This window comes from Pseudopipra pipra, chromosome 3 (genome assembly GCF_036250125.1).
Source record: "Pseudopipra pipra isolate bDixPip1 chromosome 3, bDixPip1.hap1, whole genome shotgun sequence".
In the NCBI taxonomy this organism is placed as follows: Eukaryota; Metazoa; Chordata; class Aves; order Passeriformes; family Pipridae; genus Pseudopipra; species Pseudopipra pipra.
Window position 1 is genome coordinate 92934315 of NC_087551.1, and position 24607 is coordinate 92958921.

Here is a 24607-nt window from a genome sequence, read left to right on the forward strand (position 1 = left end):
TGCATTTAATTTCCACTCCTAACGTTCCATTTGTTTTTTTCCTGTTAGTGTTTAACTGCTCTGATACAAACCCACTGCAAGTGAGCTTCCAAGTCTGTCTGCTTGGTGGAAAACAGAACTGTTCTCATCTGACTAGTGTTTGTGGGAAGGAACACTGAAGGTAAAGCAACTCTGGAAAACAAATACAGGACACTTGAGGGCAGGACAGCTCCAAAATGCAAACAGAAAGTGGATTCATAAGCTGAAATCCAGCAATCTTGTATTTCTTTATGAAGTATTCCGAGACTTGCGGCTCTTAAAAAGCACAGTAAAATAAATAGTGGATTAAATGGAGTAGAACCATGCAACTCCATTTGAGAGGGTTCCAAAGCAGAAGAAATACAGTGTCTTTTGGCACCTCTAGGATAGTGACCAGCTGTGGTTACTGATTCAATGATACTCTCACTTAAGTAGACTGGATAACCCTGAAGTCTGGGCTAGATTGGAATTCACATAATTATATACTGCTTGTTATGTTCTCTTCCATTTTCAATGACGAAAATATTTGGTACTGTTCTCCATAAGCTGTTACTTAACTATTCTCTGATGTGAAATGGTTGCTGTATTTAACAGCACAGTTGGGAGGATTTTAACTGTAGGAGAATTCATTAAATTAGTTTGTTGGTAGCATGACAAATCAAACCCCTCAGTCCTAACAGTGAAATATAACAGAGCTAGCAGCAAAGCTAGTGTTACTGTTGCTGTGTGCTTTCTAGTCTAGTTTTCGTTTGCTTATAGCTGCCAATCTGAGCTGAAATTTCCCTGTTGGGTGTCTGCTTCCAGCTGTTTTGTTTTAGTTTGTTTTGGTTATTTTGTTTTGTATTATGATTTGTTTGCTTTGGTTTTGGAAAGTTCCATTTGCAACAATCGAGCCAACTACAAGGATGAATTTAGGGGAGAATACACAGTTTTGTCCATTATAAACATAAGCATTTCACTGAACAGCCTCTAGCATCTCTCTGCTTTGCAAAAACAGCTTTCAAATTTGGCAAGCAAATCGCTTAAGTTTCAGGGATATGTTTTTTCATCTTCATGAAAATGTGACCTGAAGAGAAAAAGGCTAAAAATGTTAAGTGGACGTACAGCCCAGTCTCCAGAAATTTCCACCTATGTTGATCATGTGTGACCTTGTGTTAGCCCCACCTACATTACATCTGAATGTATGCACTCTCTCCTGAGAAAGGCTGAGCTTGTGCCTTGCTTTGCTTATATTGTGTCTAGAATAAGAAGCCTCTAAGGGAGTTGTAACGCAGCCCATCTCCCTCCCCTGAGACATTTTTGCTGAGGCTACCTGTGATTGGACAGGACGTTGGCAGAGTGAAACATATAAAAGACCTCTCTCTGCTGTAAGCTGTCTGGTTTTTTTGTTAGTCTTCCTTTATTAACGCTAAAGGCTACTCAGAGTTGTAAGCTCCAGTTAGGAGTTAGTGCTAACTGCTATCCCAGAACATAATGTGAAACGGGAGGGTGTCTCTGAAATCTCAGACACAAAAGAAAAGATCCTGAGGGTAGGGAAAAGGAGCAGCTAAGCACCCTGAGACAGCTGTAGTTCCAGAAGATTTAAATGCAAAGATTGTTATCTTCATTGGGTTTGACTATGGAAAAGGAAGAGGAGACAAAATATAGTTTCTAAAATGCAGATTCAGAGGCCTCAGGTTTAATAATCTGTAGTTAATTAAGGAAGAAGTCAGTTGTTATGTTCCAGTACAAAAAAGTGACTGTTAAGTTCTGCAAGCTTTTGTATCTGCACACACATGGGTAGAGAAGCAATGAGAAGGACAGTGGTGTTAAAGTAACAGAAGGTTGTTTTCAAAGGCTAAGGAGAGCGATGTACAACCTGTTGGACTGACTTTGTGAGTCATTACCCTGCAGTCCTGAGGTGTCACTTGCTTGAAAATTTATTATGAAAGCTTGGATCCAGAATCATCAATCAAATAGTAAAAGGCGGAGATACTGCTTGTGATAAACTGAGAAAATAATTCGAGTTGATTGAGAAGAAACAGTGAAGGGTCAATATGACCTCGAGAGAAAAGAAAAACAAGTCGTAAAACTTAATTGGGCCCCTCTAAAGAGATAAAACAAGTTACCTCCCTTTTACCTTGTGTAGGATTTATAGTGAGACAATTTTGTTTAGTTAGATAGATAATAGGACCTTTCTTGAAATTTATAACTTTGTAGCTAGCAAACATCTGTAGAGTGTCTGATTTGACAATATATTATGGATGCTAGATAATAGGACCTTTCTTGAAAGTTATAACTTTGTAGCAAAAACATCTGTTGAATGTCTGACTCAACAATGTGTAATGTTTATGCTTATGTATAATGAATATTCATGAAGTAGCTGGAAATAAATGTAGGACAACTATCTTCTTTGGGTGTGACAGGCGTTGGGAGTTGTTGAACCCCTTCCCTGATCACCCAGCGCTGAATTTGCTTTTATCATATAATAAAATTCTGATTGGAAATTGCCCGATTGGGTTTCTATTTCTCACAAAACTTGGTGACTTCGCCCGACGTGATACCCTTTGTGTTCTGGGAGATACTTAGCGCCTGAGATAGGAGCGCGCCCGCTGCTTTTCAGCGGCCTATTCACAGGCCTAATATTTCAACAAGGACCAAGGGTAACACATGTATATGATAAAAGCAAGGAATTAAAAGCTCCTGGAGTGCTGCAGCAAAAAGCCCATAATTCTTGTGCACGAAGACCCGAGTGAGAACAACGGACTGTGAGTATCACTTCGGGGGGCGGATAAAGAGGTCGGAGTGAATGATGAATGAGACGCAGCGTAGCTGCGGAGCGATAGTGGAGTCCTTCTAACCTCGTTTCCGTTTTTCCGCGAGGAATGCGGCAGGTGAAGGGACGAAGCGGTTGAATTGATGAGTGGACCTCTGGGGTCGGTGGGAGTTTTTCAGAAGGGACCACTGAGTCGGTGAAAATCTTAGAGGGGATCCCAGAGGATCGGTGGAAAGGTAGGAAAACTTTAGAAGGGACCTCGGGAATATGGGGCAGGGAATTAGTAAATTAAGTTGCCCCAGGAAGGAAAGGAGCAGGCAGGCATTGCCGGATATACCCTTAGACAGTCCGCTAGGGGTAAGGATTTTAAACTGAGAAAAGAGGGAGAGTACTAAAAATAAAGAAAAACCAAAAATGATTCAGTACTGCATGATTGGGTGGACTAAAGAAAAATAAGGAAACGGTACCTATCTGGTTAGTTAGCAGCTGCGGGAAAGTTTTGTGTCCCGGGATAGGGGGCACGGATTCCTGAAAATTTTGACTTGGGCCCTCGGAACAGTCTAGAGAGTCAATTTTCAGGGGAGGCGAACGGGGGTTCGCCAGTTACCCAGGTCAGAGCGGGTCAGCCTAGGGCTGTGTGGTTTGGAGGGGACGCCCTCCGGTGCTCTGACGCTGTGGGAGAGCCAGTGGGGCTCTGCAGTCGGTGTGACTCGGTAAATAGCCGAGAGGTTGTGAAACAGCCTTGTAACCTAAAGGTAGCAAGTTTGAAACCCAGTGTGTGACTGTGGTTTGCTTTTGTTTTGCAAGCATGGGTGGTGTGGATTCAAAATTTAAGATCCCTAAAGAATCCCCCCTGAGTTTGGTTTTAAAACATTGAAAGACGTTAGCTGGTTCTGAGACATCTTTAAAGAAGGAAGAGCTGTGTAGGCTGTCTCTAAATGCTTGGCCGTTGTTTGGACAAATGAGAGGAGTAGCATGGCCGGAATTTGGTCCGTTTGAACTGAACACAGTGTTTCAATTAATCTCGCTTTTACATGTAGAACAGAGGTGGCGGGAAATTCGATACGCAGAGTTGTTTTTGTTCCTATTAACACGCCCTGGATTGGGGGTGGAAGGTAAGAGAAATGGAAGCTCAGAAAAGGCAGAAAAATCGGAAATAGAGTTAGAAAAAGAGGGAAAAAGAAAGATCGAGTCAAAGCTGCTCCTATCCCACAAATCCTATTTAAGAACACCAGAGAGGATGATTTAGATATGTTGATATCACCTGACAGGAGAGAGAGTAGCCCGGGAGTTCCACAAACCGGACTCCCTGCTGCAGCAGCGGTGGGGGGAGTTGGAGCTGCCGGGGTGGTGGTTACTCCTCCTGGACCGGCTCTGGCTGAGCAGGAAGGAGCCATTGAAGGACCCCCTGGTGTGGATCTGGCTGCACCGGGAGGGATTAGGCAAATTAAAGCCTCTGGAGAAGTTAGCTCGGGTCCAGCGGGAGTGAGTCCTGTCGGTTTAGTTGGAGTACGCACAGAGGTGCAGGTGAAATCAACTTTTGTTGAAGCCGCTTTCAGCGCGGCAGAGCAGAGGGAGGCTTACGCGGACGCTGCGGGGCTGGCTAGCCCAGAAATAACATCTAGTTTGATTGCAACGGGAGTAACAGCAAGAGAAACTCCCTGCCCCACAGGGGCAATGGCTGCGGGGTCTGCCCTGTCTGTTCCAGCGAGCAGGAAGCAGTCTGTAGCTCTGGCGCAGCTGGCAGCTTTGCCGGGGTAGATAAAGTTGCCATAACAACGGCAGAAGTGAGCTCAAAAGTAGAGAAACTAGTAACAGCTAAGGTTGATAGTTGTATCAGTAGCAGTGAAGAGAAGGCGTCGGCCCCAGGGGGGGGCGACGGCCCCAAATGTAGAGGTGTTTCTGAGAACGAGTAGCCCAGCACCACTGATGGGTGCTCAGGCAGTTGATTCTGTCGGTGACGCTACTGATATGAGAGCTGTAAGAAAGTGCAAGAGAGTGTAAGAGAGTGCAAGAGAGACCCCAAAGTTTGCTGCGGGCTGTACTGTTGTAGAGGAAACGACAAGAGAAATAAGTTGGGTCAAAATGTATGAAACCAGGCAAAAGCAAAAGCCCACAGACTTTTTGAGCAGATTGAAAGATGCTGTTAGAAAATATATTGCTATTGATTTAGAATGAGACTTGGGAAAGAAACAGCTGGTATACCTGTTTGTGGGGCAGTCCACAAACGATATAAAGAAGAAATTATTAGAGATAGCTTGAGCAGTATATCAGAACAGAAAGCAGAAAGTTAGTACGGTGGGCGGTGAGGCGATTATAAGAACAGCCGTTACTGCGGCAACAGAACTCCCGGCTCAGAGAGCAGGGGAGGCTTCCGGAATGGCCGTTACCATGGCGACAGAACTGGCTGGCGCCGTGAAGAAAAAAGTGTTACCTGTGTGTGATACAGTGGGAATGCGTGTGACAGGAAAAGATCTGGGGACAGAGAGAGCGAAATTAGAGCAGAAAGCAATCCCGAAGTTTAAAACTGTGGCGAGCACAATAAAGCGAAGACAGGAAAAGCTAGTCCTAGTTGTTGCTCTGACTAGTGAAGAAGTTTTAGTTCCTGCTGTTGTGGTCCAGGCAGAGACAGCAGATGCGAGTGCCGGGACAGCGTTAACCACGCGCACAGAAAGGATAAATCCAACTGTGGGACAGGCAAAATCTAAGTTTAGTACAGGAGCTGCTGCCACCTTCGCAGACACAGCGGGGGCCGTAGCAGGGGCAAAGGCAAATTATTTCCTGGCTGTGGCCAACACGAGCGGAGCAACTCATAACACCTTAGCGGCTGCGAGCAAGAGATCGGCTGGGGTGCAGAGGCTGCAAGAGAACAAAAGAGCGGTGGCAGTAGCTAGAGTCCCAGTCCAGTCTAACTCGGGACCCTCCGCTCCCCCATCAGACCGAAAGGGGAGGGAAGACAAAAGCAGTGTAAATTCCCGGCGAACACAGAAACTAAAACCCACCGGTGCAATATATATATCATAAGGTAATAAGGTGATGCTTTGAAAACTGTGAGAACTATCTAAGAGAAAAGCCCCTGTCTTTTAAAACTGCCGCAGGCTCATAACTTGTGAAAGAATATTTCCTACCCTAACTCGGAAAGGGGTTTTGTCTTAAATGTAAACTAACAATGTGTCAGGAGTTAAATGTTCACAGGCAGTTTGTTCCAGCAAACAACCCTGGAAGCTGTACCACTAAAATTCAAACTGAGAAGCCAAGAGAACAACTTTTATGCAGGAGTAGACACGTGTCTCAACTGCAAATGCAAACACGCGACCAGAGTGAAGGGACTTGTTGCTCCATCACCTCTGAAAGAGTGGACTGTGTCGTCAGCGCCTGGGGACCTACGACTTAAACTCCAAAAAGGACCTTTATGAATCCATCACCTGAATGGAGAAAACATATCGAAGGCTGGAATGAGTTATCCCCAGAACAAAGAGACTTAAAGACCCGAGAAGTATTTCCTGAAAGTTTCTGTATAAAACCTAGCCTGAGATCTTAGTTTCAATTAGTCCCAGGACAAATTCTTAGGAGACAGCGTTTTGTTTCCTGGAAAGAAGGAGCCATCCCCTGGCAGAGTGGAGGGGCAGGTGCATATTTTACTAATCGTTTAGTTAACCTAATCCTGGTGTTAGCTTGTGACCTTGAAAAAGAAGATCCCTTAACTCCTGGACCACCACCACCAGATCGCATACGCTGTATAAAACATCCGTGGGCTCAGCATGATGGTTGGGTAGAATGTCAGTGTAGGCACTGTCACCGTAAATGGTCCTGTGTGGCCTTTAACCGACATATACATTGCCCTGTGTGTCGTGACACACAAGGAGGTCAACCCCAATTGGAGTCAGTACAGATAAATAAGCTGTTCTGTGGGTGGGAACTGTTATTACCAGTAAATTGGGAAATATTTGAAACTGACTGGTATTCAGCATTAAGATACAGTGCGAAGAAATTCTCTGAAGAAACAGCCCAAATCGACTGCCCGCTGGATGACTTTAACTTTATAGATCCCATGTAAAGAATGTCACAATGGCTAACAATTTATATATTGACTAATTAGTGGGAATAATTTTGTTGACAGAATCCGTTGTTGTGAGATAAAGTGAACCTTTACCTGGAAACGGAAAACTGGGTCTTAATTAAATTAGAAAATCTAAAAGGGGCAAGACCAGGTTAACCTCTGAACCTGCCACTGACAGCCAGCCACGGGATGCAACCCCGTTTGGGCATGGGCCGTGGAGGCTTAAGTTATGCTGGACCCTTTTGGATACTCTGCTGCTTTTGGGCTCATGCCCTGTCTGATGAGTGTGCAAAATGCTACCAAATTACACGATACAAAGATCGTATGATTCAAAGCTTAAGCTACCACTCATTTGTCAACAAAGTCTGCTATGACTCTAGAGAAATGAATACTTGCAACACGGATTCTCGGCAAATATGGGTGGCAAAAAATTTAGGAAAAGGGGGAACCAGGCTGGGACTTAGCTGTCCTAAGGGAGAGGAATGGATTTGTTTCACTCAAGAAGGCCATTGGGACATTTCTGACGGTGGTGGAATGCAGGACATGAAAAGGGAGGAAATAATAAAACAGAGGGTGCAAACTACATTGAAAGAAACCACACAAAGAAAGCCTTCCAACATAGGTGACTTGTACCAGAAATTGAAAGACAAACTAGGAGAGGATTGGCAACTCCCGGGTTATGGAACTAATCTATATATTGATTTAATGGAACATATTATTCAAACCCTGAATTTACCTAAGTGCTGGATTTGTAGTGGACCTTTGATGACAGAAGAGTGGCCCTGGAAAGGTACTAGTCTCACCCCATGGGAAATTTTAAAATGGAATCACTCCCAGAGAGCATCAGAATCTAGGCCCCAAGGTTGGATTCTAATTTCTGATGTAATTGGGCAAGAATGCATTGAACGGAGAGGTAGGGAAACATATAAAACTAAAGTAGGAGAGTCCCCATGCCTATCAGTGAAAATAATAAATACCACAGGAGAATACTGGTGGCCAAAGAAACCGTTAGGATATTGGACTAACAATATGACTGCAGATTGTGCTTGGCATGAGGAAGCTCAAAGCTGGTGGTGTAATGACACGGATGTGAAAAACCCTTTTGAGAGCATAAAAGAATTAAAAATATATTGGGACCAAGCAAGTAGTACTGATTTAGAATGGGCAGCTCCGGAAGGATTATTTTGGATATGTGGAAAGCGAGCATATACACAGCTCCCTAAAGACTGGAGAGGAGTCTGTACACTAGGTATAATCCAACCAGGGTTCTTTTTGCTGCCCCCTGAAAAAGGTATGAGTTTAGGTGTACCTTTGTATGATGATTATGGAACCATACGCAGAGAAAAAAGGGAAGACATTGGGGGAACGCAAAAGTGGTACGATGATGAATGGCCTCCTGAAAGAATCATTGCTACTTACGGACCAGCTACTTGGGCCCAAGATGGGTCCTGGGGTTATCGAACCCCCATATACATGCTAAATAGGATTATCCGCCTCCAAGCAGTCATGGAAATAGTAGCCAATAAGACAGTTCAAACTCTGGATCTAATCACAAGTCAGCAATCAAAAACCCGAGCAGCTGTGTACCAGAATAGGCTCGCCTTAGATTATCTGTTAGCCGAGGAAGGGGGTGTGTGTGGTAAATTTAACACTTCGGATTGTTGCTTACAAATTGATGATAATAGACAGGCAGTTATGGATATTGCAAAGGATATCAGAAAACTGACTCATGTACCTGTACAAAAATGGAACTCCATGCTTGACAGCAAATGGTGGGATAACTTGTTAGGAACAGCTTGGTGGAAGAAAGTAGGATTCTTTCTGTTATGCGCGTTGGCCAGTATAATCTTTTTACCATGTTTAATCCCTTGTTTCATTAGATTGATAGTTTCTGTAGTACAAGGAATGCAAATATCCACAATGCCGATAGATCCAAAGACGGCTCAAAATGCTAAGATACTGTTGGTCACCAGAACTCCACCTTCTCGGGACGAAGAAAATGTCAAATTAATATTGTCCAGATTAGAACAAAAAACTCGAATTAATAATTTTATGGAAAGAGAGGAGGGATTGTGATAAACTGAGAAAATAATTCGAGTTGATTGAGAAGAAACAGTGAAGGGTCAATATGACCTCGAGAGAAAAGAAAAACAAGTCGTAAAACTTAATTGGGCCCCTCTAAAGAGATAAAACAAGTTACCTCCCTTTTACCTTGTGTAGGATTTATAGTGAGACAATTTTGTTTAGTTAGATAGATAATAGGACCTTTCTTGAAATTTATAACTTTGTAGCTAGCAAACATCTGTAGAGTGTCTGATTTGACAATATATTATGGATGCTAGATAATAGGACCTTTCTTGAAAGTTATAACTTTGTAGCAAAAACATCTGTTGAATGTCTGACTCAACAATGTGTAATGTTTATGCTTATGTATAATGAATATTCATGAAGTAGCTGGAAATAAATGTAGGACAACTATCTTCTTTGGGTGTGACAGGCGTTGGGAGTTGTTGAACCCCTTCCCTGATCACCCAGCGCTGAATTTGCTTTTATCATATAATAAAATTCTGATTGGAAATTGCCCGATTGGGTTTCTATTTCTCACACTGCTTTTTATAATAACCATAAAGTAATCTGACAGGCAGTCACATAAACTAAGACCTTTTATATGAACTAAACATATGAACAGGGACTGCAAAGCCTGCAAAAGAAAAAGAGATGGGTCCTTGGGCAGTGATTTCACGGGAGATAGTGCTCAAATTTAAAAGCTCACTGCTGCCAAAAGGGCCTCTTGATTTCCAGTTTTGCTTTTCAGTCCCTTATTTTGTGCAGTAATTGTGGAGTTTTACTCCTTTTCTCCCAGTCCTCATCGACTGAGTCAACTCAGTAGCCCAGCAAAAACATAACCAGGCAGAAAATGCACCACTTTCTGCTGAATTCATTCAATCAGTCATTTGTTTCAATTAGCTAATTCAGGAGGGCCTACAAAGTGTCAGGGCACAAAGGAAGAGCTGGGATTGCATGACTGGGTGGGAGGCTGGGGAGAGCCTCTGCAGGCATCTGCAAAAAAGGGTGAGATTACCTGGAGCTGTGCATTTTCTTTGACTTGTCAGGGAACTTTGCCTGAAATGCAAGAAAGCATTATGGTATGGCACCGTCTGAAATTCTTGGTAAATTCAGTGAAATGCAACTCAGAATTATGGCTGGTCAGTGGTATCTCTAGAATCTTCCCAGACACTGAGTCCAGCGAACACTGAAAAAGGTACATGCCCAGAGAAACCTTGCTGTGGGCCTTGGGAACTGACAATATCCACAATTTTAGCGTGAGGTCTCCAGAGGAATTAAGTTCTAGCTACATGTAATAATGAAGAGATTAATAGGAACTAAATGCAAGAATTGGGTTGTGATATGCAGTGATTTGGGAGAGCATATGTAAAACTGTTTCTGCCCATCAGGCATAGTCAAAAGGCTGTAGCTGGTGTTAAGAGCGAGTGATTAAACTGCCTTGGGTTCTGCTCAGTATAATGATTTGGTTTTCCTATCTAAGTTCTCAAAAGCTGATAGACTTCATCTTCTGAAGAAGTGGAGGTTTTCCTCTTCAGTATCCCAGGAGCCCTTGGTCTGACTAAATCCAGATTAGGACCACTAGCTGTGCTCTGCTTCTGAGATATCCCAAATTTCCCATCTTTTTAGTAAATATGTGGATTTTAAAGTGGTTCAGGAAGTTAGAGTGAAATCCCAGGGGATTTCAAAGATATTTGGAGTGGCTTGTTTGTCATTGTGTGGTGTTTTCAGCTGATTGAAAATAGCTCATGAGAATGAAAGTTTCTTGGGTCGAAAGAGGAATTTTTGTGTGTATATATTTTCAGACCCTTTCACTGATATTTGTCATCGTATGAAAGATATCAGATCTCTTATACCTCTCACTACTATGTGCTTGGTACAGAGGGATTTCTTTTCTGCTGCACATACTGAAAGACAAGAGTTTTCCAGAAAACAGCTCACTGAAGGACAGAGGCACAGGATCTCTTGCCCTCTCCAGGTTTTCCAGATGCATTGAGTCTTACCTAAAACCTATATATGCCTCAAAGCAGCTTCCTGGGCTGAAAAATAGTTTGAAGCTAGGGAAGTTTTAGGATGGAAGTTCATATATATGTGCCCTGTCCTTACTCTTTCCTAGACACCAATTCATGCCCACTGTTCTTGCTCTTTCTCTTTTGCCCATGGCTGTTGATTGATCTGAAGGATGCCTATGATGTGGATACTCCTGTCCACAAGCTTGCCCATACTTGACCTGAACAAGGTCCAGCCAGCTCATGCTCCTGTGTCAGTCTCACACTAAAAAGAAGGGAAAGTAAGATACAAAATCCCTCCCAGAAGGAAGAGGTCTGTGAGATCCTAGCTTTTATGGGGTACACAGAGGGTGGTTCAGGCTGTGATTTTGCAATAACTGATTTCAACTGCTGATCTCCCCGTTCTCAGTCACTTCCTTGAACCACGTCTGGCATTCAGTGAACTGTGTGCTGAGCCATGATGATAAATCATCAGAAAATTTAGCTACTGCTGACATTTCTGTTCTGGAACTGCAGTCTGAACTCTGATCCTTAGAGTTGATTCTTGCTCATGTGTTGACGAGGGGAGTGAAAGGTGGAGGGACAGTCCCACTCAAACCTACATCCCATACTCTCAGGGGTCAAATAGAAGGGAGTGAGGCTGCCCACAGCATGAGCCTCAGTTTGGAGACAGTGAATGTGATCAATATTCGTAAAATCAAGGCAGTGGGTAGAACGAATAAAGATTGTTCTCCAAATCCTGCAGAGCTAGAACTAGGGGCAGTCGTTGAAACCAGTAGGGGATTGGCTTAGAAAAGATAAAAGGGAATATAGTTTTTTTTTTTTTATGTAGCAGGTATAGTGAACCTGTGAAATTTACTGCCAGCAGAGGTTTTGGAAGCAAATAGGTCAGCACATTGGAAAGGAGACAAAAAAATTAAATGGACTGCATGTTCATAAAGAGATGCTAGAAAGAATGAGTAGCGATATGCTCCTTAGCATCCCTGATACAGTGATTGTGGGTGCTGGAGGTGAATATAGGAAATGTATATGCCTGGCTTGCATGTTCTCTTTAAATAGTATCTTTTGTTATTAAAGAAAGGATACTAGGGAGAGCTGGATGTTGGCCTAACCCACAGGACATCCCTTGTGTTCTTTTCAGGGCTCTAATTTTGTGTCCGCAGGTATGCAAGGGTAAATGCGATGTTGGTAGGAGTTTATATTTTATTTTTTGAAGGTGATGTCTCATGGTTCTCTTACTTCAGTGAAACCTGAACCTTAGATCCCTAACGCTGCATTGTGCCCTACTGAGGATATACATACAGGTTTAGGACAATCCTCATAGTATTGGCACTTAGAAAGGGACCCCTTAGACTAAACTACAGCCCTCCTGATGGTGCACTTTTCCCCTGGGATCCTTCTGCTCTGTCTGCATGGAACTTGATGAATACTCATGTCTCAGGAAAGATTTTGTAAGCTATGAGAGAATTTCCCCCAGGATATCAGTGTATTATGGAAATATTATTTAAGAGTCTTCTGCTGGAAAACATCTAGTGCAGCTGAAGGAGAGAGAGTGCCAGATTAGACAGATTACTAGGCATAAATCCCAGCCTTTATTTGTATGAGTATTCCTTCTGCCTTTAGATAATCACATTAACATCAGGAGTATTGCTTATACAAGTACTACTGAGAAAAAGTGGTGAGCAGGCTTGGGCCCTCAAAGCAATGTTCTTGTTCCAGCACTTTCCTAGTGAGGTTCTGACCTTGTTTCCTCATCAGAGCTCATTAGAGTTGGTACGTCCAGTAAGGAGGACCACCCACTACTTAGGAACCCCCAATAATGGTTACCAACCGATCTTTTACATCTATTAAAAGTAACATTTTTAACAGTTCAGATGATGTTTTCCTTCCCCTTCCTAAGCTCTTCCCACACTTAGATACATGAATACTGTATTTCATGCTCAGTTGATTATGGAGCCAGATCTTTTGTCTCTGCTGAGGGTTTTCTTGCTGCTCCTCCAGTGCAGAGGAGCCAGAAACCTTCCACAACCATGTGCTGGATGAGCCCCCAGTGGGTGGTAAGACTGATATCTCATGGTGGTTGTCATGAGGCAGCATGGGTTAGGATATGTCTCTTGCCAAGCCAGGCAGGAGGAGCACAGCTTAGTGAGACCTCAGAGATCTTGCCTAATAACAGCAGTAACCTAAATGGAAAAAAAAAAAAAAGAGAAAAAAGCTATCTTCATTTTTTTGTGGCTGATGATACTCGAAGGAGTACCACTGTGAGTGCCAAGGGAGGATTATAAACACCAAATTATAGAAATTGTTTACATGTCTACTGTTATGTGCATTGGAAAAAAATGAAGTAGTTTTTATTTGTACACCTAAAAGGAGAAGCCAAGTTAAAGCACTTATATAGATCAACCTCAAAAAATGAAAGTGTGAGAAAAATAATACCAACAGTACTGCAACTTAAAATCCAGATTTCAAGCCAAACGTCTATGAAGGAAGAAGTATTCCATGGAAAATATCATATTCTTGCTATCTTTCTGACCACAGAGTTACACTCATTATGGTAAAGCTATAATTACAGCCTTGTGAATACAATGCTGCAGACAATGGCCTGTCAGTGTTTTTCCACTATAAACTCTCATGTGAGGTTTGCAGTTTTGTGAAATACAATTATCTTTGGCTGGGATATTCAGCTACAATCTCAGCCCAGAAACTGGACTGTGTGTTTGTGTGTTGTTTCCTTTACCAAGCTGTTCAAAGTTCATTGTTTGGTAAATGTTAGAACCTTTCTGATTGCTTATCTGCTTGTGTCTTATCTATACTGCGAGTATGTGTTGAAAGAGTTTGCTGTCTCTGGTAATGCCTCAGTGCTGGGCAACGTTCAGGACTGTGAGGCAATCGGAGTCCACGCTTTGGACCAAACTGCCTACGTTTGTATCGGTCCTGTTTGGAAAAGTCAGGACAGAAGGATTATAGCAAATTAGCACTGGCTAGCATCCCCAGACATGCACAGTGAAAGGTACGTTAGGGATCACTAGAGTATGTTATTACAGCTATGGAAGGAGGGAGAATTGGCCAGGCTGATTAAGTGGGTAAAATTGAAGAGACTTATCTGTCTTACAGAAATTCTGAGTTGATGTTACAAACCACCCCCAACCCCCCAGGCCAAAACCTGTAGGATTAGTGAAACTCTGCAACAACCATTGAACAGTTATGACTCGAATTCTTTGGTGGGGCTTAGCTAAGGTTATTCTCTGTGAGATTGTGGTAATTGAGAACCAAATCCAGCCCAGTTTGCTTTTTCACAGATAACTCAAAGGGAAAATGTGGGGCCAGCAGTGAGTGCTGATCTCCAAACTGAAGTATAACAGCATGATTAATTACAAATGCTAACCATGTAACATCTGCGTATGAACTCCTGGGAAATAGGTCTGAAATAACCGTATGTGTAATGTCTTAGTTAAAAATAGTTATTTTGAGACAAATATTGCTTGCACTTAGGGGATCTCACCTGTAGTTAGATGTGATTCACTAAACATGAATTTATTCTGCATCAGTACTCTGGAAGAAAACATGAAATCTTTGTGCTACAGATATCTCTGGTTGCTTAAGCAACTTGCTAGACGTTGCAGGGGAAAACTGCTGAGTTCACATAGTTTAAAATAAATATGGATAGAAGCAGTTTATTACTTTATTGGCAGTGTATAATTAACCAACAATCAGTGAACTGTCCATACAAGACCAGTAATACAAATAGACAAATCATGCTAGAAATTTCTAAACAGTCTCCTATAACTAATCCCAAAGCCTTGTTAGTGTACACATATGCACACACAGAAACAGGCCCACATGCGCACAGAGCTGGGTGCACCCCCTCACTCATGGGCAGTATGGGTTACAAAAACACCCCTTCCCCAAAGACTGCACACTTCCCTGTTTACACATGGCTCCTGCAGGAGATATGGATCCTCTACCTTTTTGCAGACCCCTGCAGCTCTCTACAAGTCATAGGCTGAACCACCCACCCGTGAGGCAGTTGTTTCCCCTCTAAGGTCTATCCCTTCTGTTATGAGTTTTCACGCATCTTTTATACTTCTTTTCAGTCTGGCTCCTGCTTTGTATCAAGTGTTTTTGTAATTCCCCAGTAACTGTTTAATCTGGTTGATAATCATCTTCTCTAACATGATCAGTTTGGGCCAATGCTGACAAGGCAGTTTGGTGTGTTTTGTACATGGACACACACGGATACACACTTTGGACACATCTTTATCTTCATGCATGACATTGTCTATGCCATCTATCAAGAGGGGTGCTGTACATGCCTGTCAGGTCCATAGTGAGGGAGGGCCCTCCTTGGGATGCACCTGGGCCACTGGAGCAGGGAGAGCAAGGGGCTTGGCCAAGCAGCTGCTTGCAGCCATGTGGCTGACACTACTGAAACCAGAGTGAGTTGTGATGTTCTGGATGCATCCCGCACAGTTGAAGGTAATAAGTGGGCAAGCAAACCTATTTCCTGACATCCTTCAGTCTCCAAAATCCAAAAATGAAATTAACAGTTGCTTTACTAAATGTCTTTTGAATACCTATTATGATTCTCAATAAAGGCATCATAAATGAGACAGAAAGAGGAAATTGGATCATTGGAAAAACTCTGCAGAGAGACCATCTGGGCCTGGTGCTTTACTAGATGGTGAAGAATTTACATTTCACACTCCCACAGTTTACATTTTCCGAGGTGATAAAGACATTTGGATCATTTTATTTTTTGGATGTTTTACATAAAATGAAAAGCCATGATTGAAACTGGAACTGGAGTCAGGAAATAACCAGATTGAATACAATGTGGTAAAGTGCTAACAAATGCCACGTGTTATGTGATTAATTTAGTATAAATGCCAGTTATGGATTTGGTTTGTCAGCAGTTGGCTTGGGTTTTGTGATTACTGGCCAATAGTTTAACTGATGATTTGATCTATAACAGAATCCTCAACTTTTGGGAATGAAAGAGAGTTGCAGTGATAATGAAATGCATTAAGTATACACAGAGCTGTTAGCTGCTAGAAAAGATACTGATATATTCTGGGGTCTTCAAGTAACTGATGAATAGTCTTGTCTCTCAATTCAGTATGATTTATGGTGGTAAATCAAGACGGGGGATAGAACCATGGGACTGCTATTGTTTCAATATGTCTTCAGGCAGCATTTTTGAATTGCAGATATAGAGGTAAAGAAAACTCTGGGTCTGACTATAAATACATACTGCAAAGTATGGCACCACTCTTGCCTCTGAGTCAATCTCTAATCACTGTTCTTGGCGTATCAGCACTGAGCCATGGGGAAGGGCCATCTGTCAGAAGTAATTGAAAATGGAGGCACTGACCATCTGTAGGTATTTAAGGTCTCCTGATAGTTTTTACAAGCTGAAGGATAATCTAGTGTTATAATTTATAGTGTGTCTACCTATTATCCTCTACATTTTTCAAAGGAATACATTATTCTTGGTCTCTTGTCTTTCACTTCTGTGGCCTATCTCTTTATGTCACAAACTTATTTCCCCCCGTCTGTGCAGTTCACTGTTGGCTGAAGTGACCCCTGTAAATCTTTGTAAGTTTGAGAATCTTTCAAAAGATGTGCTATGTAAATTACAGGTCACTGTTATTGTTGAAGCTAGCAAGAAGCTTTCCCTAGAGCCTTAGGATTTGAGTGGGCTAAAGTGGAATTCAGATCTAGTTTCTTCTTTGTGAAAGTCAATGATTGCTATATTCCATTGCTCTCTCTTGTCCATATGGTGTAAATGATTTGACAAATGCCAGCACTATTCCAGAGAAAAGATGTGTAGATGTGTAAAAGTACTGTGCCTGCATACTTCCTGTGTGTGCCCAGCTATAGCTGGTTAATAGTATATAATAATGTACACTACTTGTAGGATCAAACTCTTGATTTTATCAAGAAATTAAGAAGATTTGTAATGCTTACTTGACATGTTGAACAGTTGAATTTTATTTAAATATTTATTGGGTGTGTCAGTGTGAAGGAAACTAGCTCTATCATATGCACACAGACAGAGTAAGTTTGCTTTCTTCCAGGAAAAAAAAGGTTGTTTGAATATTTTTGTTAATTATCTTTCTCATGCAGGCACTCAAATACTGTACAGGTGCCGAGCTCACATGGAGAGAAAGGAAAGATACAGCGAATTTTAAATAAAAATGCAGTCCCAGCAGGATTTGAAGTACACTGCTTTGAAATACAAAGCCAGGACTTTATTATCAAAGCTAAGCAAATTTTATGAACATATTCAAGGTGCTGTTATGATAAATGAAGGAAGCCTGTGAAGTTGCTTGGAGTTGTTTGAGAATAAAAAGTAAAATACATTTAAGTTTCAGCAGATGGTTGGCAGAAATCAGAACACAGTCTGTTTTTCTGGGCAGGATATGCACACATGCAGACCACAGAGAAAGGAGACTAATGGCTTGTTTGCTATGCAGCCTTGTGCTCTTTATAGGCAAACACTCCATCAGTGTTAGGCAATGGGGAGTTGAGTATGGGATGCAATATGGAGCACAGAGCAGCTGACTATGAAAGCTATGTATTTGTGTCCCAGGGAGGCAAGGCAAGGAATACACAAGGGTGTTCCACCCTTTCTGTGGAGCATCTTCCTCTCCCATTTGATCTTTACACAGAAGTGCCAGGAGAAGAGTGGAGGATATGGGAGCTGCTGAGTAGAGAATGTAGAGACTGTCATCGGCATGCTCATCCCCGGCACATTAGAGGCGAGGTGGTGTTGGCAGCCCTGGGTCCCACAGTGGGCTGGTGCTGCAGTGCTCTGCACACCTGCGTAAAGCAGTGAGATTTGGACCAGGAGAGATGTCACCATCTGCCTGTTCATCTTCAGAGCTGGAAGCTGGCAGCTGGTTGTAGTGCTGGAAGGAAGGTGACTTTGTCACCTCCCTGTTCTTGCCACCTCAGAGCCTGCCTCTAAAGGCCTGAAATGAGCTGCCAAAAAGTATCTGTGAAAGATTGACTTGTTCTTAGAGTCAAAGTGTTCTTCTCCACCACCAGAGGATATAGAGCGACTGATTTTGCTTTCCAACAGAAAAAAAAAAATTATCTGGATTTTAGTGATACTTTTCTTCCCTCAGAAGCCTTTTGAGGTGGAAATGACTGTGTGGATCCTGTGTTAGAATAATTAGTCTGACATGAACTAGCTATCAAACTCATCCCTGGTGTGAGTATCTGAGCTATTCTTGGGTACCGTATTGTCTCACAGAAGCTACTGCTGCCTATCACATTCCTGCTGCTGTTTACTGTCTCCAAGGGAAGGAAGGAATTTTCACTTTTTTAAGGTTGGTTTGGAGGCTTTATAGAGGGAGGAGGTAAAATCGATTCAGAGCCTCCAACCTCAGACTATACAAAATACTTGTGTTTCCAGCATGGATATGGTGCTCCTGGTCAGATTCATACTTCTAATACTACAGAGAAGGCATGTACTTCCACAACTTTTGATACTCTACTACTGTTGTCTCTAAGTCACCATCATCTTCGGGGTCTAGAAGTGTCTAACCTCAGCTCAGTCTATTAAAAGCTCAGGTGATCTGAATTCCCTTTTTATAGCTTTGCACAGAGCAAAGCTTAGCTGCGCTTGATGACAGTGGTTTTGTGAGGGGAAAAATAAGGAAGCAAATTCGCACTCTTGTTTGTGATTTCAACCTCTTTTTGAGAAAAGGTTCAGTGCACTCACATTCAAATGTAACTTAAGGTTCTTCCCTCCTATTTTTGGAGATTACTGTGCATGTGTATTATGGAAGATGGATGTTATTAGCACAGAACAGTGTGCTTGTTATCTATTATACTATGATATATTTACTGAGAAAATTTTAATAAATAAACCACAGGCTTGAACCTCTGAACCCTTCTAAACCAGCCAATTCCCATGGGAGGTTCAGGAGTTTTTATGGATGAATACTGTGTTCTCATGAGAATTTTATTAGAGCTTGTAGACTCAAAACTGACTAGCAAGAGAATTTATGAGGTTACATGGGAACTATCACATCTTTCATTCCAACACCCTATGAGTTTATAAAATGAACCCTTCCTTAAACTGTGTTATAAAATAGAAGAGTGTTAATTCAACTTTAATAAAATATCTTATATTATCAGTGATTTCTTATCAGTTAGCACAGCTGGTTAATTTTATCAACTTTTCAGTTTTCAATTATCCTAGATTAGAGGGTTGGGTAAAGGCTTTTTGCTAAAAATTGGGGGGGAAGGAAGGGAAGGGGGGAAGGTCAAAAGTTACCAAATGCATCAAAGAACCCTTGTCAAGATGGATAATTAGAGGGGTGAATAGTGTCCACTATGTATTTGCCTAGCCTCTATTCTGTTTACTCTCTTGAATACTCTCTAAAATTCCTCTTGCAATTTTGTTTAAATTTAGAACAATGTTGAAGTTCTGTAGCTGCACATTATCCCGCTTGAAATTTAACTGAAAATGTTATTTTGCATCTATAGTTCATCTGGAAAGCTGCCTAAGCCAGGAATTGAGGTCTGTGGTAGTGAACTACAGAGGAAGTGGTCTAAGCAAGACTCCCTTCTGGGGATATTCCGACATTTTATTACATTGTGTGTACTAATGAGTAGAGAAAAGGACTGAGAGCCAGGAAGGGCAGAGTTTTAATCAAATGACTCACGATATCGCCTTCAGCAAAATACGTGACCTTGTAATTCAGCCATCTTAGCTATAACAGTGGGTAAAAATAGGGACTCAGTGTAGTGTTCAGGCAGAGATACAGATGTGCCTGTTTCAGCTGTATTCATGGTCTGCAGATTTTTCCTCCTTTGGAGTACACAGCGTGGGAAGAGAAAAGATCTCCTTTCAGCTCAAATCCATGTTGACATGTATTTTTCCTTGAACGAGAGTTTTTAAAACTGTCAGATAGAGGTCAGTCCTTTGCTCAGTCTGATTCACCTGTGAATGATCGAATTTGTTGGGTCATAGTGGTGGTCAGGTGTCAGGGAGACCAGGGCACAAGGAGGACAAAGATACGCATTTTGAATGGTTATTTCAAATCAGATACATTCCTGGTGCTGTTTGCCCAACCAGACAGAGGTGGAGACTGTCTGGACTGCACAGTCTGAGACACTGGAGGCTAAAAAATTTTCTTTAAATGGTGCATGAAGTGCATCAGTTTTCTCAGTGGCACTGGAAATGCTGACTTGGAGATCGTCCTGTTGTGCAGTTGTTTAAGATGTCACAGGCTTTGTTTTAAATCAGGAGTAGATCTTTGGTATGTGTCTAGCACTGATTTAGTTAAGAACAGCCTGTTTCTGCTTCATGCAGTTCCATGTATGTTAGTCCTTATGCCTGACTCAGATCATGGCCCCAGAACTCCCCCTGGGGAGCTTCAGGCTCTCAGCAGTAAGTGAAAGCATTCACCTGTCTCCATGATTCTTTTGGATGGAAGGTGCCATACAGAAGTATCAAGGAAAGCTACTTATCATATTTTATAAATATTTCAGGCCCTAAAAAAGGAACAGGACTGGCTTACTTTACCAAATTTGGAACCACCCATTTTATTTCAATCTCACATTACACATTACATGCTTACTGTCCATCAGAAATGTGAGGAAGGAAACCTCATGGGACTTTACTGCTTACCTTATCAGCTTTCAAAATGTAAAGAGCTGTTGTGATGGCAAAACACAGGGATTCAAAGTATAGAATCATAGAATCAGCTGGGTTGGAAGAGACCTCTGAGATCATCAAGTCCAACCCTTGATCCACTACCACCATGGTTACTAGACCATGGCACTGAGTGCCACATCCAGTCTTATCTTAAAAACCTCCAGAGCCGGAGAATCCACCACTTCCCTGGGCATCCCATTCCAATGCCTGATTAGCCTTTCTGTAAAGAATTTCTTCCTAACGTCTAACCTAAACCTCCCCTGGCACAGCTTAAGACCCTCTTGTCTTGCTGATAGTTGCCTGGGAGAAGAGACCAACCCCCACCTGGCTATGACCTCCTTTCAGGCAATTGTAGAGAGTGATGAGGTCTCCCCTGAGCCTCCTCTTCTCCAGGCTGAACAACCCCAGCTCCCTCAGCTGCTCCTCATAGGACTTGTGCTTGAGTCTCTTCACCAGCCTTGTTGCTCTTCTCTGGACCTGCTCCAGCAGAACTGCATTTTCATAACAATTGTTCAAGCATAGGAAAAACATAATAAATACATCTCACGTCTCTAATTTTTGCTGTCTCATGATTGGAAGGAGTGGACAAGGTAGATACTCTATTGCCTTTTGTAAATCAATTGATCTATGTATTTTTAGACATTTATACAAAACAGGTTGACTAAGCCTCTTGTGCTTCAGAGAGAAACTATCCCTGAGCTAACATTTCACTGATCCTGTGAAGATTAAAGTAGGAGGAAATCACATACAAGCAGGACTACAAATCACTGGAGTTATTTAATAAGAGAAAAGCGCTAGATTGGCTCAAAACCAATCTGGAAAGGATCTTTGTTGAAGTTATCAAGCTAATCACATCTGGCCTCATTTTTTTATATCTTATGTACTTCTATGAATTTATTTCTTTTCTCTTTGACATTTCACATTCACTGAGTTTTTTATTTTTCTCTTTTGGTTCATGTGAGCACAGCAGTTTGGACTTGGATCATTATTCTTCAAGTTGTGCAGCAGTTAAGAAGCTCGTGCAGAAACATTGTTTTATTCTTTAACAAGACCTTTACATTTTTCTCATATTTACCAGCCCATAGCATAATATGAACAACAAAGAGGCCCATTTTGTAACTCTGTATGACCACCAGCTTCTCATTGGAATACATTGCAAACAATACTGTAAATTGTTAGGAATGAGTGAACAACAGTTTTCATGGGGATATTTGCTGCCTCTGGCAAATAAAAAAATGTTCCTGTCATAACAGATGGTCATATTGCTGGTTATCTGTATCTTCTTCCTGCCAGCCACAGCTCTACCAACAGTAGTTGCTACTGAGCCGATATCTCTACCAGAACTGCCCTAATTTGTGCTCTGAACAATTATTTCAGGCTCTAGCAAATGTGTATTTCCACAAACACCTGGCCTGTGAAGTGTGCCGGCTGACACAGAGGCATGCTTTTATTGCCCCATTCAGATTAGCATCCCGCCTTGCTGCCTCTTTGCCAGCGATGCTCTGGCAGCTCCTTACTCTTCTTCAATTGGTGTTGCAAAACACAAAGTTTGCTAGTAATTGTTTAGTGGTATAGAGTTAGTTTTAAATGTAGGAAAACAGATTTGAGTGCTGTGACGTTGCCAGGAATTCTGGTTGCAAATACTTGTGCTTCCAAGTGTGCTTCACTGTTTTAGATATTTTCTAGTAAGAAATTATTTACCTTTTTCCTCTCTGTCAGTGACGAATCTCTGTCCTAATCTAAGCTTGTGGTGCCCTGTTCATCCACCCTGTTTATCTACTAGCAAGGAGAGCACTGGTTGTTCCCTACCCTTCCACAAAGAAGACAAAATGCCGAGGACCTTCTCAATAGCAAAGTTCAGACTGAGAGAAGGGATTATCTGAGCAGCATTTCAATGTGGAAAAATTCAAATTAAAAAAAAAAAAAAAAAGAAAAATGGAGGTGCCTGCAAAAGAATATTTTCTAATTATGTATTTTAAAGTTGGATTTTGGATTAAAAGAACAACAGGAGGAACCTCCTTTTGTTGAGCTATTGATGTTATAGAATATCACAGAAATGTTTTGGAAATACTAACCAGCCATTTTCCTTCACAGCTAAAGAAGGAAAACCCAAGGGAACTATTGCCTTCCTAATTGTAGAAAAGTGCAGGAGTGTAACTCAAACATGCTTTTACCATCCTAATTTTAATTGTACATTATAGTTTAAACTTATTTCCATAGTGTGGAAAACACTAGATAAATTTGAACTCTAGGTCATGAAAGGAATACACATGGATATTTGCCGAAAATGCTCTCATTGGGTGCTACTTCAGAGTATCATTTCCATTTTAAAATTCCATATCCTTAGGAGAATTACTTTGAAGAAGTTTAATTACATCAAATGTAATTAAATTTATAAAATGTTCTTTAGTTATGTTTAAAAAGACTATCTGAGAAAACCTGTGTCTAAGGGCACTGCCATTTTATTCATCTGTCTTTTCAGGCATGTTTTTGTTGGCATTTTCATCTATGTTTGGCCTCATTTTTAATGAACTTTTAACTGCTAAATGGTGGTTATCTGGGACACAAGAATCAAAAGTAGTTAGAGTTCCTCAAAGCTAAGAAGAATAGACAGAAATACTGCTCAGCATTTTACACAGTAAGCTATGGAACAATGAACTATAATTATCTCCTGTTAAAACAGCAAAATAAGAAATATGCCAGTTTAGACTTGAAGTTGGCAGCAGTTCAGAAGTTTGAGAGAATGAGAAATTGTGGAAATTCACTGCCTTATTTTTCCCTTCATGCCCCTTCTATGTCAGCTTTTTAGTTTGTCTGCAAATGCTCAAAATTTATTTGCTCTAGAAGCTTAGTCTTCCATCCCCTCATCATTAATAGTGGCAGCATGAAGCTAATTGGGCTCAAAAAGATGTCAGTTGTCATTATCAGACTTCAGGCAAAACACCTTTCAGTCTAACTTAGTAGTTACATATGGTTCAAATAGGTGGGAGAAACATGGAAGCACTAGCATCCTCATTTTACAGATAGGGAATTAAAATAAAAAGTGTATGGCTTGTCTCCGTGACCTGAGCTCTGTGCAAGTTAGATGCTTAATACTGAACTATTTGCTTAAGCTCCTTCCCTAGAGGAGAAAGATAGCCCTCCGTGATTTATCCCATCCGTCTTAAAAATCTGTATTAGAGTGGATAGAAAGGGTGATCCTGTGATAAGGCTCTTGCTCTATCTCTCCACTGACTGTACGGGAAGCCAAAATGGAAGGTTTTGCCCCCAGTACCCCCTTGCAACTGAAGGAACTTTTGTGGAGGCTTCCAAGGTGGTCAGGGCTAAAGTACATGTGAGGAGACACTGAGGGAGCTTTCTTGTTCAGTCTGCAGAAGAGATTGCTCCAGGGGGACCTAACAACAAGTTCCAGTGCCTACAGGGAGGGTGTCAAGGGATGGAACCAGGCTCTTCACAGTGGTGCCTGGTGACAGGATGAAAGACAATGTCTCAAGTCAAAACGAAAGTGGTTCACACTCAAAATGAAAGGAGAAATCTTGCCCCCACAACAGCCCAGCTGTGGAACAGATAGGCCAGAGAGGCTGTGCACTGTCCATCCTTGAGATTTTCAAGAACCACCTGAGCAACTGGTCTGACCCCATGGCTGACCGTGTTTTGAGAGGAAGTTTGTGCTAGAGACCTCCTGGGGTCCCTTCCAAAATGAACAAGTCTGTGACTCTCAGCTGACCATGCACTCGGACTTTCATGCAGTGTTAGATGTTACGGGGAGCTGAGAACAAAACTGAACACCATTACATCACCCTCCTAATTTACATTGTCCCTGGATTACTGAATGCTCTGCTTAATTCCACTCACCACACGACAGAATAGGTGTAGGAGAACCAAAAAAGATACAGAAAAGAGACTGTGAGGAAAGACTAAATAGGCTAGGCTCTGCAGCTTGAAGAGATGTGCAGGGTCTGGATGTACTACTGACTTAGGAAGTGATGATTATTGAAGAGATGCTAAAAAGGGAATGATTAGTCACT

At 41.8% G+C, this 24607-nt stretch overlaps 1 protein-coding gene across 1 annotated transcript in view; it reads left to right on the forward strand.

Annotated features, from left to right (window-relative positions):
• LOC135412033 (sterile alpha motif domain-containing protein 1-like) overlaps positions 1-24607 on the forward strand; it is a 39836-nt gene that overhangs the window by 2010 nt on the left and 13219 nt on the right. Inside the window, exon 2 of the mRNA XM_064650375.1 lies at positions 49-160. The gene's annotated coding sequence lies outside the window, so the exon portion shown is untranslated. The remainder of the gene's footprint in view (positions 1-48; positions 161-24607) is intronic.